Source organism: Acomys russatus, chromosome 6 (genome assembly GCF_903995435.1).
Source record: "Acomys russatus chromosome 6, mAcoRus1.1, whole genome shotgun sequence".
In the NCBI taxonomy this organism is placed as follows: domain Eukaryota; kingdom Metazoa; phylum Chordata; class Mammalia; order Rodentia; family Muridae; genus Acomys; species Acomys russatus.
In genome coordinates, this window is record NC_067142.1 from 35909143 (window position 1) to 35921391 (window position 12249).

A 12249-nucleotide genomic window follows, 5' to 3' on the forward strand; every position below is an offset into this window, starting at 1 on the left:
AAGAGTACGGACACAAACTTCTTACAGATAATTTCAACTAAGTGTGGTGACAGGGCACTGAATGATTGTACAAGCTGTTTGAACTCCGTCTGGTTGTTTTGTGTTTTTTTTTTTTTTAAAGATAATTGTCAATTATTATGAAACTGTAGCATAAAAGCATGTGACTTTACTGAAATATTTCAGCCAAACCCAGTAGATAAATCAAATATCTTGTGAGTTCCTTTAATAGCTGTTATCATCAGTTTGACATCTTATTTTAAAGAAACTGCTAAAAATGTGACAAAACAAACGTGGAATGCTATAATTGAACTTGACAATCTGTACAGGGGAAGAGTATTGAGAGTGAGCACTCTTGGCCGTATCCTTCTCGCCACACGTTCAGGTTAAATGTGTGCACATCCTGGTGGCCGGAACATCTGTTTCTAGCTTGTTGTTCCTCTTGGCTGCTTTTCAATTGGATTTCCTCGAGCAGGTCCCAGGCTTGTCACCGCGGCCAGGGTCTGTTAAACATCACCACTGGCCCTACATTAAGTGGGTGGTTCAGGGCTAAGCTAATAACTTGCCTGCCTCTCTGACTGATCACAGGGATGCTCTCCGGGGCCACTTATCATGTGGGCTCCTTGGGGAGGGTACTCTTTGTCTGCACCTCTGGCTGGAATGGGTTTTGTTTCCCTTGTTTCTAGAGTTACATGTAGACAGACAGGGTCTGTGGTGTGGCTGTGTGACGCTTTAACGATACATTCTCCTAGCAGGGGTCTGGAGGTCTGTGTGTCAAACACGAAGCCCGCTGTGTCATGTCTGCATGGACTCTATGGTATGCAAGCATCCTCTCTTCCACTCTTCTTCATTCACTCTGAAAAGCAAACAAAAAGGAAGTGTTGTTCCATGCGGTTTACAGGGACTCAGTGGCTTTCAGAATCCAACTGTAGCTTAATACTCTGAATCTTGGTTATGATTTGGAAGGAACTCCCAGCTGCAAGCCTCAGCTGTTCCTGGCATCGCATGGCAGCGCATCATCCGTATCCAAGGGGTAGGGACTAGAATGGGCTAGGTGGCTGTAAAGATGCTTAGAAATAATTTTATGGGCCAGGCGGTGGTGGCACACGCCTTTAATCCCAGCACCCGAGAGGCAGAGGTAGGCGGATCTCTGTGAGTTCGAGGCCAGCCTGGTCTACAGCGCTAGTTCCAGGACAGCCAAGGCCACACAAAGAAACCCTGTATCTGAAAACAAAAACAAACAAACATACAAAAAAAGAATGACAGACCTTTATGTAATCTAATGGCTTCCACTGCTTATGTGTTCTAGCTAACATATAAATGGAAGATGTCAGGCTGAGCGTGGTGGCATGCTTTTAATCCTAGCACTCGGGAGGCAGAGGGAGGCAGATCGCTGTGAGTTTGAGGCCAGCCTGGTTTACAAAGAGAGTCCAAGACAGGCAAAGCTACACAGAGAAACACTGTCTTGGGTGGGGGGTTGGGGGGGGAGGAAGAAAGATGTCCAAGTTCAAGGAAAGACAAAAAGGCACTTGGAAAGTTTGCCCACTGGTGTGTGTGTGTGGGGGGGGAGGGAATGGTCAATTCCTTTCTCATTTCTGCTTTCTAGGTGGCTTCTAAGGTAGCAAAGAAAGTTTGGTTCTGTCTAGGCACTTCTATCCTGCGATTTACTCTTCTGGATGACTCACAAGCCCAGCATACTCTGAGAGAAGTGGGCTCCTGATGCCAAACCTGAAAATACTCCTTTCCCCGGGGGCAGATGTTCATAGGAATTCTGCCACTTTTGCCAAACCTTGCTACGCACACTGGTTATAGAATAACTTAAGCACTGGAATCCGAGTGGCCAGGTGGAGGAACTGAAACACAGGCAATAGGGCAGGATATGAGGGCTATCCAGTGTATGGGGGGGGGGGAGGGTTCTCTTTTGAAGGGGAGGCTGTAGTAGAGGAAGAGAAATAGATGTTATCAGACTTCCCTCTAACTGAAGGCGTGAGCAAAGTCCTTACTGGGTCTTGCTAGCTGTGACCAGGGCAGATCTTTTGTTCTCATTTTTAGCTCTCTTTCACTTACCAACTCTGCAAGCACTTCTGGAAAAAAAACAAACACAAAAACAAAACACCCAGCACCTTTCGTTAACATCTGCCATTGGTTGGTTTTTTTTTTTTAAATAGAAAGACTCCTTTGTTAAAGTGGTTTAAGCTTTAAAGAAAATTACCAGAACCAAGGAGAAACCCTTTTAAGTTTGGGGTGAGTCTGATTTCTCTCAGAGTCAAGGAAAAAGAAAAGCGATAGCTCTGGCTGCCGAACGGTTATGTAGAGTGTGCTCGCCAGGGCTGGCAGAGATGGCATTTGCAGGTGTCACCCGCATACTTCCCCGAACCCTCAGGAGACTCCCACCTGCAGCTGTTCTCCGATGCATTCACCAAGCTGAGGTTGTACAGCTTTCTGTGCAGGAAGAATCCGCAAGAGATGCCTGGGGCCTTCCTTCCCTCTCTCCAGCCCCTACCTCTTTCATTCTTTTATAAACAGAGGGAAATGTGTTGTGTATAAATGTGGGTAGAGCTGAGAAAAGCCTTGAAGAGGGGTGGGGGAGTGGGGGGCAGTAGGGCTCGCTGTAGTTTGAGGGCTTGAGTTCAAATTCGCAGAACCCATTTTAAAAGGTGGACGTGGTTGGCTGCGCCTACCTGCCAAGTGCTTGCCGGGTGAGGAGGCAGAAGCACAAGAGCTGGGGGAAGCTGGAGGGCAGCATAGCTCCAGGCTCCGTGACAAGCTTTGTCTCGAGAATAAGAGAGAGAGCGCGATAGAGCATTTGGCTTCTTCCTCTGGGCTCCTGCAACACCTGTGAATATAATATTTCACCACAACACACACACACACACACACAGAGAGAGAGAGAGAGAGAGAGAGAGAGTGAGAGAGAGAGAGAGAGAGAGAGAGAGAGAGAGAGAGAGAGAGAGAGAGAGAGAGAGAGAGAGAGAGAGAGAGAGAGAGAGAGAGAGAGAGAGAGAGAGAGAGAGAGAGAGAGAGAGAGCTGTGTAAGTCAGAGAGCCTAGGTGCAGGGGGACATGGCGGCAGGGAGTGAAAGTGGGACAAGGTGGCAGAAGGAAATAACAAACCAAGCAACAGATGTGATCTGAATGATTTCAAGATCATCAGGGTTGTCTGACATGGCCTGGGGAGAGAGCTCAGTGGCTAAGAGCCCTCGCTGTCCCTGCAGAGGACCTGGGTTCTTTTCCCAGGACTCACATGGTAGCTAACAACCACGTGTAACTCCAGTTCCGGGGAGATGCCACACCCTCTTCTACCCTCCAAGGGTAGCAAGCACACACCATGGCGTACTTACATAATGTTCATGCTAAGCACCCTTATACATAACATTTAAAAAATAAAAATAGCGACTTGAAAATAGAAGGAAAAAAAAAAAAAGAAAGAAAGAAAAGAAAAAGCAGCTTGCACAACATTGTGCTAACTGATCTGTGAATCTCTGGTCTCCCCACTGTCACTTTGGGCAGATGCCATGATATGGAGGAACAGGCACACAGAAACCCCTGAGCAAATAGAGGTGTCGCAGGGCAGAGGGGCTGGCTGGGGAAGATGTGTTCACTCTAACCTGGCAATCTTCTCATCTCATCTTTAAAGAGGTTTTACTTTAAATGACTTAATATGTTACGTGTAAAGTTGCATTGACAGCATGATAGTAACCACCCAGAATTTCTGTTTTTATCACCGTTTTCTATTTTGGGACTTCCTTCCACACAGATTTCCTCATGTTCTAGATACAGGGTCTGATCTCAGTTTTCTTTTCCTTTTAGCATTATATCTTAAGTACAGCATTTGCTGCTCTCGTAAATAGAACCATACATACATAAATACGTACATACGTACGTACATACATACATACATACCATACCATACATACATTTTGCATTGTGGCAGATTGTCGCCCAGGCCTTGAAAGTCAATTAGTGCTTTTTCAGTAATGTACTTTATAATTGTGACACATCCCTCGGCCCAAACAGGATTGTTAAGAGCTGTGGAATACCCCATGAGTATGTTCTAGGATTGTCCTGTAGCTGGACTTTAATCCAGTATTTTAGAGGCACTTTTTTTTTTTTTTTTTTTTTTTTTTTTTTTTAAGAAGCAAATGTTATAGTGACTAGAGATTTGCCTGTTATGGTCCAGAGTCTGTCTAGTTGGGGAAACCCGAGGTCTTCCTTCTGGACCACAGAAATGGATGTTCTCTCTCCCCTCCTCTTCTTCTCCCTCTCTCCTGCCTGCTCCTGTTTCAGCCTCCCCAGTGCTGGGATCACAGGCATCCGTTGCTATGCAGAGACTGGAAAGCTTCCATTCCAGATTCTGCTTTTCTGAGGAGCTAAGCTGCTGGAACATTCTATTAAGTTCTGTTACATTACAGAGGTGTGTGGAGGTGGCCCTGGTGTTAGCTGAACTGTTGCAAAGCAAGCAAGCAAACAAACAAGAATCTTAAAACAGAGAAAGCACTGCTTCCTGTCTTAACACTAGCACAATTTCCACAATAAAACAATAAAACAAATAAGAGCTCTGTGTCATCTTCACGTATCAGGGATGGTAGATGGAATCAGGATGATAGAAAAACAGAGAAGGCATATTAATAGGTCTGTAATGACATAAAATTTATTCTGGGGGTGAGGTAAAACTTAATGGTTCATAAATAGCAAATTCATTATATTTTTAATACTCAAGTTATATTAACACCATATAACATCTTTATAGTACCATTAGTACCATTTAAATCCTGACTCAACATAGAGAACAAACCTCTCCAAATCTTGGCCATGAACTGATTATCCAGATAAAATGTTTTAATAAATATTATTGGATTAGAGTATGGCTGGTTGGGTCATAAACTGTCTTATGTTTTATGTCATCTGTTGCACTGGATTTTAAAATGTTAACAGATTTAATTTCTTTTAAAGGCTGCATCAAGGTAAAAACAGCTTGTTCTCACTAACTGGGGCATCAGGGGATGGGACAATCCATCAGCAGCCATTTCTCAACCTGTGTCCCAGCAACAGAAGAGATATTAACAAAGAAAATGTGGTATGGGCTTGTTAAGTGTTCATTTATGATTTGAATTAATTTATCCATTATATGTTGGGGTTATCTTTCATCTGAGGAACATGCTAGATTGTGATGCTTTCAGAACAGATAACACATCTTATAAATGTTGCTCCAAGTGTTGACTAGAGTATGTGCAAATGTTTGTTGCCAATGACACTTAAGTTTGCTGAGAAGACTTGATCTTCATTGGTTTTGGGCTTGATAATTCTTTCAAAGCGTAAAGTCACTAAGAAAAATAATCAGTCTGGGGCATTTCTCTCCCACAGTTGATGACCTCTCCGTTACTTACTCCTCGTGACAGCACCGTCATTCACTGCCTAAAACGACTTCAACACCAAGAGGGGACTGTTTAAAAACAAACGATCTCTGAGTATTATGAGGAACATCATCTGGGGTTCAGAAAGCCAGAAGGTCTACTTTCTCCGAGGTTCAGACTTTTGAATAGACTATCCCAGAACACAGCAAACTCCAGGAGATGTTTACATGCTCCGATAGTCAGGTATTTGATTAAGCTCCATAGCTGCGGTACTCAATTTGCATTTGGGAAGCTGAAAAAGCGCAGCCATCATGAGCGAGCTGGATGTGGCGGAGTGGTGATTTGTATTATCGGAGCCTGGTAGCTGCCCAATGAACCATGTAAAAACAGTTCATTAAAATGTTTATGTGCTTGGCTGGTTAATGCAAAGAAAGCTTTATTGCGGCTTTATACAGCCTTGGTAACTTCAGGCTGATGTTCGATCAGTGTGTGCCAGTGCCTCAGACAAGCTTTCTCTGCAGAGCTCAGAAAGGAACCCAAACACTTGCCTTTCCTCCTTGTTCCTAAGGACACACATTTCCAGGTCTTTAAAACTAACCTAGGCTTTCTTTCCTTTGGCTGTTTTAAAGGCTGTTTCACCTTCATTTGTAGCAGATTTACGATACTTTTAGCACAAAACCACTGGGCGGTTGTAATAGAATTTAATCAGTGAATTGGTAATTGCCGTTGTGTTTGGAAGTTAACTCTTATAGAATCTCAAGTTTGTTGAGGACTCACGTACACAGTCATACACACACACACACACACACACACACACACACACATACACACACCCCTCATTGAGCTGGAAAGCAAATACGCTAATTCCTTTAGCAGCTATTATTTCCCCATCCCTGTAGTACATTTTCGATCCATATACTTATGGCTATTTTGACATTAAAAACATATTTTGAAATAGTTGAATCTTCACAAAAGAATGATTTTTACAAACATCTTTAAGGTAAGCAAAATGAATATTGTAATAGGAAAATTAATCTATGAAGGCACTTACCTTCACAGGATATACACGATTTCATTTAAAAATTTGTACCTTGTTACTCTGAGTATGTTAGTAAGTGCAGGGGTGTGCAAGCCACAATGCATGTTTGGAGGTCAGAGGTCAAGTTCAGGAGTTGATTCTCTCCTTCCACTGTGGATTCTGGGAATCCATCTCAAGTTGTCAGGCTTGTGGGACACGCATTTTAAAAAACCCACTGAGCCATCTTGCTGACCTTATAATTAGCATTTTACATGAAAAGTACTATTTTCAATTCACTGGTATGAAGTCTTTCAGTAAAAAGGTTTGTTCAGGTGGGTGAGATGGGTCAGTGGGTAAGGTCTCTTGCTTGCAGCCAACACTTGCTGATGCCCTGAGCTTTATCCCTAGGAGAGAACCAGTTGCTGCCAGTTGTCCTCTGACCTCTGAGTTCTGGGGCACACAGCCTCCCAAAAGTAAATGTTAAAAAGATGGTTTAGTTGGGTGTGGTGGCAGATGCCTTTAATCCCAGCGCTTGGGAGGCACTATTCATAATCACAGCCAATGCATGGGGGCGGGGGTGGAGGGGCGATAGTACAGCTTGCTTATCTTAGTTTTGATTTGTTTTGTGTGTTTGGGTATCTTGCCTGTATGTATGTCTGTATGCCTGGTACCCGCAGAGGCCAGAGGGTGTCAGATCTCCTGGAACTGGAGTTACAGATGGTTGTGAACACCGTGTGGGTACTGGGGGTTGAACCTGTGTCCTCTAGAAGAGCAACCAGTGCTCTTAAGCGCCATGTCATCTCTCCAGCCCCTTATGGTAGAAACTTACTGGGTATATACTGAATGAATAAATGTTGAAGGGAAGTAGACACAACACTATTTTAAATGGGGATTAGGGGCTGTGTTGCTGCTCAGTGGGTAAAGTGCAGCATAAGGATGCACTATAGTGCATATCGCTGACCTCAGTTATGGGGTACAGCGATAGAGGGCTTCCTGGCCAGCCACGCCAATCAGTCATCTTCAGGTTCAGGGGAGACTTTGTTTTAAGAAATAAAATGGAGGCTGGGCAGTGGTGGCATACGCATTTAATCCCAGCACTTGGGAGGCAGAGGCAGCAGATCTCTGTAAATTACAGGCCAGCCTGGCCTACAGAGTGAGTTCCAGGACAGCCAAGACAACACAGAGAAAGCCTGTCTCAAAACACAAAAGAAAGATAGATAGATAGAGAGAGAGAGAGAGAGAGAGAGAGAGAGAGAGAGAGAGAGAGAGAGAGATAGGATAGAGGGACAGAGAAATGGCTCAGGGGTTAAGAGTTCTGGCTGCTCTTGCAAGAGGACCCAGGTTCAATTTCCAGTACCCACTTGTCACCTCACAACCATCTGTACCTCTAGTTCCAGGGGAGTCAATGGTCTATACCAGTACCAGGCGTGCAAGTGGTGCACAGACGTAGATGTAGGCAAAATATAAATTCACATAAAAATTTAAAAATAAGCATTTCTCTGTGTAACCTTGCCTGTTCTGGAGACCAGGCCTCCCAGTGCTGGGAATGAAGGTGTATGCCACCACAACCCAGCCCACCTTTTTTTTTTTTTCCTCTTTATCTTCAGGTGAGTCTGAGGTGCTTGTTATACCTTCCTATGATGTCATATGACCTCAGATTCACCTCTCTTGTCTAGCCATCACTGTAGTCACACACACACACACACACACACACACACACACACACACACCACATACATCTTAACAAACATTTGGCTAAAATCTATATGTGCAAAGATGTGGCCTTTGGATTTTTGAAGACAGTGCGAGAGTGAACCGTATGGACTTGGGAATGCGGGTTTAAGCCTGCTGTACCAATGTCCATGGAGCTCCCTTCCTGGGATGAAAGGAGAGCTCTCCTAGAAGTTCAATTGCGCGTCCATATCTCTTGACACTTCAAAAAAGGCTGAGGAGTGTGGAGAGAGAAGTCTTGCTAACCATGTGTGTTTCCTCAAGCCCGCTCAGATTTAATTGCCAGTGTAAATGACCCCCCCAGGCCTGCAGCATCTCAACTTGATGTGTATAATTGATAGCCAAACATTTTTTACAGGCTGTTAAATGGTAAGACCACAATGAAATGTATATAATGTTGATTAAAGTGATTTTTGCACGAAAGGGTCAGAGACATTAACAAGTTAAAAGAAAGTGCGAGCTCTACCCTGGTACCTCTAACCTTTGTTCGGTTTTTCCCAGTAATTGACACCACATGTTTACTGTGCCTGTTTTGGTCCAATTTAAGGCTGCTGCATTCAACATATTTTGAAGTGCTCTTGAGACAAGTGTACCCATGGGGTACCCAGAAAGGTGGACTTCAGATATGACGTGAGCACATGGTAACAGCGAAAAATTAAAGTGACCCCCTCCAGTGTGCCTCGTTTTAAATTGTCTGGCGCCTAAAAGGTAGACTAAGAGACAGTAACTCTGAGAAGGATTAAAATGGACATCCAAATGATAATTACTGGGTAATTTTGTTTTGGTTATAATTTGTGGTGTTATTTTTATAACTGACATGAGACATAATATATTTTTCAGGGTTCTGCAATAGCTGAGCAACAAATGGAATCTGTCAGAAAGCATTTGTAGGGACAGTTACAGCAAAAAGCTGCATGCCTGTTTAAATACTGCACTATGTATGTGTATATATATATGTATATGTGTGTGTATATGTACATACATACATACATACATACATATGTATATATATATATTCATGCATTGGAATCGTTTCCTAAATAATGACTTTTGACATGTGGTATATAGACCTGTGTAGGCTTTTAAAACTCTATTTTCATGAATGTGAATCTGGCAAGGGTTTGCCTCCCCCTTCCTGTGCCATCCCAAGGATGTCCTAACCCCTTACTCCCCGGTTCCTCCTCCTTTCTCCCTCTTTCTTAGGTTCTGTCTGTGTTTGGATTGTCAGTGGCATCAAGGACAAGACTGAGCTTTACTCTCAGCCCTTCACTGGCAGTGCGTATATCTACCGAATGCTCTGACCTCTGCCTGAGCCACCCGACCTGGGACGCAGACCACCCAAACTCCCCGCAAAGTACCAGATGGCAGTTGCACTCGGCACTTCCCATGTGGCATAATTTTGTGGAATTTACCTCGCCTCATCTGGCTCTGATTATTTGCTGACTTGTAATTGTAGTTATTTGTCTGAAGGCTTTATCTTCTTTGCTAGACTGTAAGCTTGTGCTCCGCCTGCCCTGGCTGCAACCGGTTCCTAGCACCACCGTGCCCAATCAGTGAGCTAGAGACCGAGAATCGCCTCCTAAGGACCCAGTTACCAATATCTGGAGATGGGCCACACCCCTGGCTAGATCTCCAGTTACTCAAAACGAGTTTCCAGTTTCTTGTTTCCATAGACAGGAAATCAAGAGATTATATATGTGTTTAAATTTTCACACTGTCTTGTTTCCAGCGTTTGGGACTCATGATGCGCTGTGGTCTTCTGCAGTAGGGAAACAGCTCCAGGCTCCATTGTAACAGAATCCCGAGAACGTATTTTATTAACTGGTCAGAGACAGAAGGAGAGCTGTGGGTGAAGCTCAGTGTTTAGGGCGATTCTGATTTCCAGGGGCGGACCCTGCTACCCAGGCCCCCTTCCCCCGCTCGCATCCCCCCTCCCCCCCCCCCATACACGCGCAGTAGCAGTACTGTTTTATTTGAGGAGTAACCCTGGGGAAAATTCTACGTCACAGGAGAAGTGAATTTTGAACCAATCTGAGGACTCAACTTTAGAAGCAGGTGATGAACTTGGTTTGCATGTGTTTATTTATTGATAATATGTTTTGGTTTTGTTGATTGGTTGGTTGGTTTTTCTTTTTTCCTGAGACTGGGTTTCTCTGTGTAGCCTTAGCTGTCCTGGACTTGCTTTGTAGACCACGTTGGCCTCGAACTCACTGTGACCTGACTCGCTCTGCTTCTACCGCCCAAGTGCCGGAATTAAAGGTATACGCCACTACTCTGGCCTGATGTTTCTAACTTTTTCAGTTTTCTTCATTTTCTTTCTCATCACTTAGGGATTGAAAATAATAGAAGTAGCTACTGAGATCTTTAAAGTTGGGGTGTGAAGAGGTTCAGTACTTTTCCAGAAAAATAACCCCTCTCCCCAACTTACAATTTTCTTCAATTTCTGTTCAGTTCCAGTCCTTGACATCACACTTAATTGAGATAAAATATTTTCCAATTCAGGAGCTCATCAGTTCAGAGAAGAATTTCTAATATAAGTTATAAGGGAAAAAAAATCTAAAAATATTGAAGTTAAAACATGTTTGTGTCTTTTTTTCCCATGACTAACCCATGTCTATTCTCTATGAAATTGATGTCAAAAAAGTATTATATATTTTCAGTACAAAATAGAAGGCTGCCCTCTCCTATCCTTGTCAGGACGCCGTATCCCTTTAATCATACTTTTCATTTCGGTACATTGAAATTTCCGTTACCAAGGACAACATCATAAATAAAAGTGTTTGTGAAATCTCACCTGCAGCTCCCTAACCCTGTGCATTAAGCATGAGACTAGCAGAGAGGTGACCAAATGCGAAAATTTATAATCATTTATTACGTACGGCTGAAGCAAGAAGGGAATAAAAGCGTGAAGGCATACATCTATACACGGAAGCCGCAAAGCTTAAATGAAAAGTAAAGTGAATTTCTGTGTCTTGTCATAAAGTAATGAGAAGCTAGAGCTTTTATTCATAGCATCCCAAGATGCATTTACTCTCAATCTAGCTCAGGCAGTAAACGCTTCCCTGATGTATTGCTTTGGACTCACAAAGAAATATTTGTGCTCTACATAATAGTATAGTTAGGAGAATTACTGCATGGCTGAGGAGTTCTATAAGGCTTTATAGCAGATGCTGTTGCTGTAATTTCATCACCATGTAGCTAATGTAGTACTTTAATATCACAGGTTACTTTTTTATTTACCATTTATTAGGAACTGACAGAGTCGATCATCTCTGCATCATAAACAAATCATGGATGGACTCTTGTAGGAACCTTAAAATCCCAGATGGATGTACTCTGGCCATTTTACGCGCGCGGCCGATGTCTCCTGTAATGAGCTCAGCCTCAAATGACTATTTAGATCTGTGAAATGTAAATCAGGTTCCCTGTTCTCAGTCCATTGGCTAAAGAAAACTCGAGGGTGTTTTACTTCGCGCATACAATTAGCACTGCATGTCATTTGTGCTCAGAAATAAGTCATCGATCTGATTTCACCAAGGACTGGAGGTGATGGCTGGAAAAGAGGTGGACGTGCTTAGCTGTAGGTTCCTCTGGGGGTATATTAATAAATGATACTGATACAGTAAGGTTGGTTGGTATTTTCTCAGACATTTCTATCAAAGTGTGATTTTTACACTTGAAGCTAACTAAATGCAGCTGCCTTTTTATTTATTTTTTATTTTTAAAGATTTATTTGTTTTGTGTATATGAGTATACTGTTTTCATGCACACCAGAAGAGGGCACCAGATCATATTACAGATGGGGTTGCTGGAAATTGAACTCAGGACTTCTAGAAGAGCAGCAAGTGATCTTAACCTCTGAGCTATCTCTCCAGCCCCCTATTATTTATTTTTATTTCATGTGCATTTGTGTTTTGCCTGCATGTATATCTGTGTGAAAATGCCAGGTCCCCTGTGAGCCCAGTGGGTGCTGGGAATTGAACCCAGATCCTCTGGAAGAGAGCAGACAGTGCTCTTAACCACTGAGCCATCTTTTCAACCCCTGTAGCTGCCTTTATGCTTTCTGTTTATGTAGGTTCTCCTCTCTGAATAAATAGAAAAATAAATGGACAGACAGCTTAGTTACTAGGTCAATCAAGTCATGTTAGCG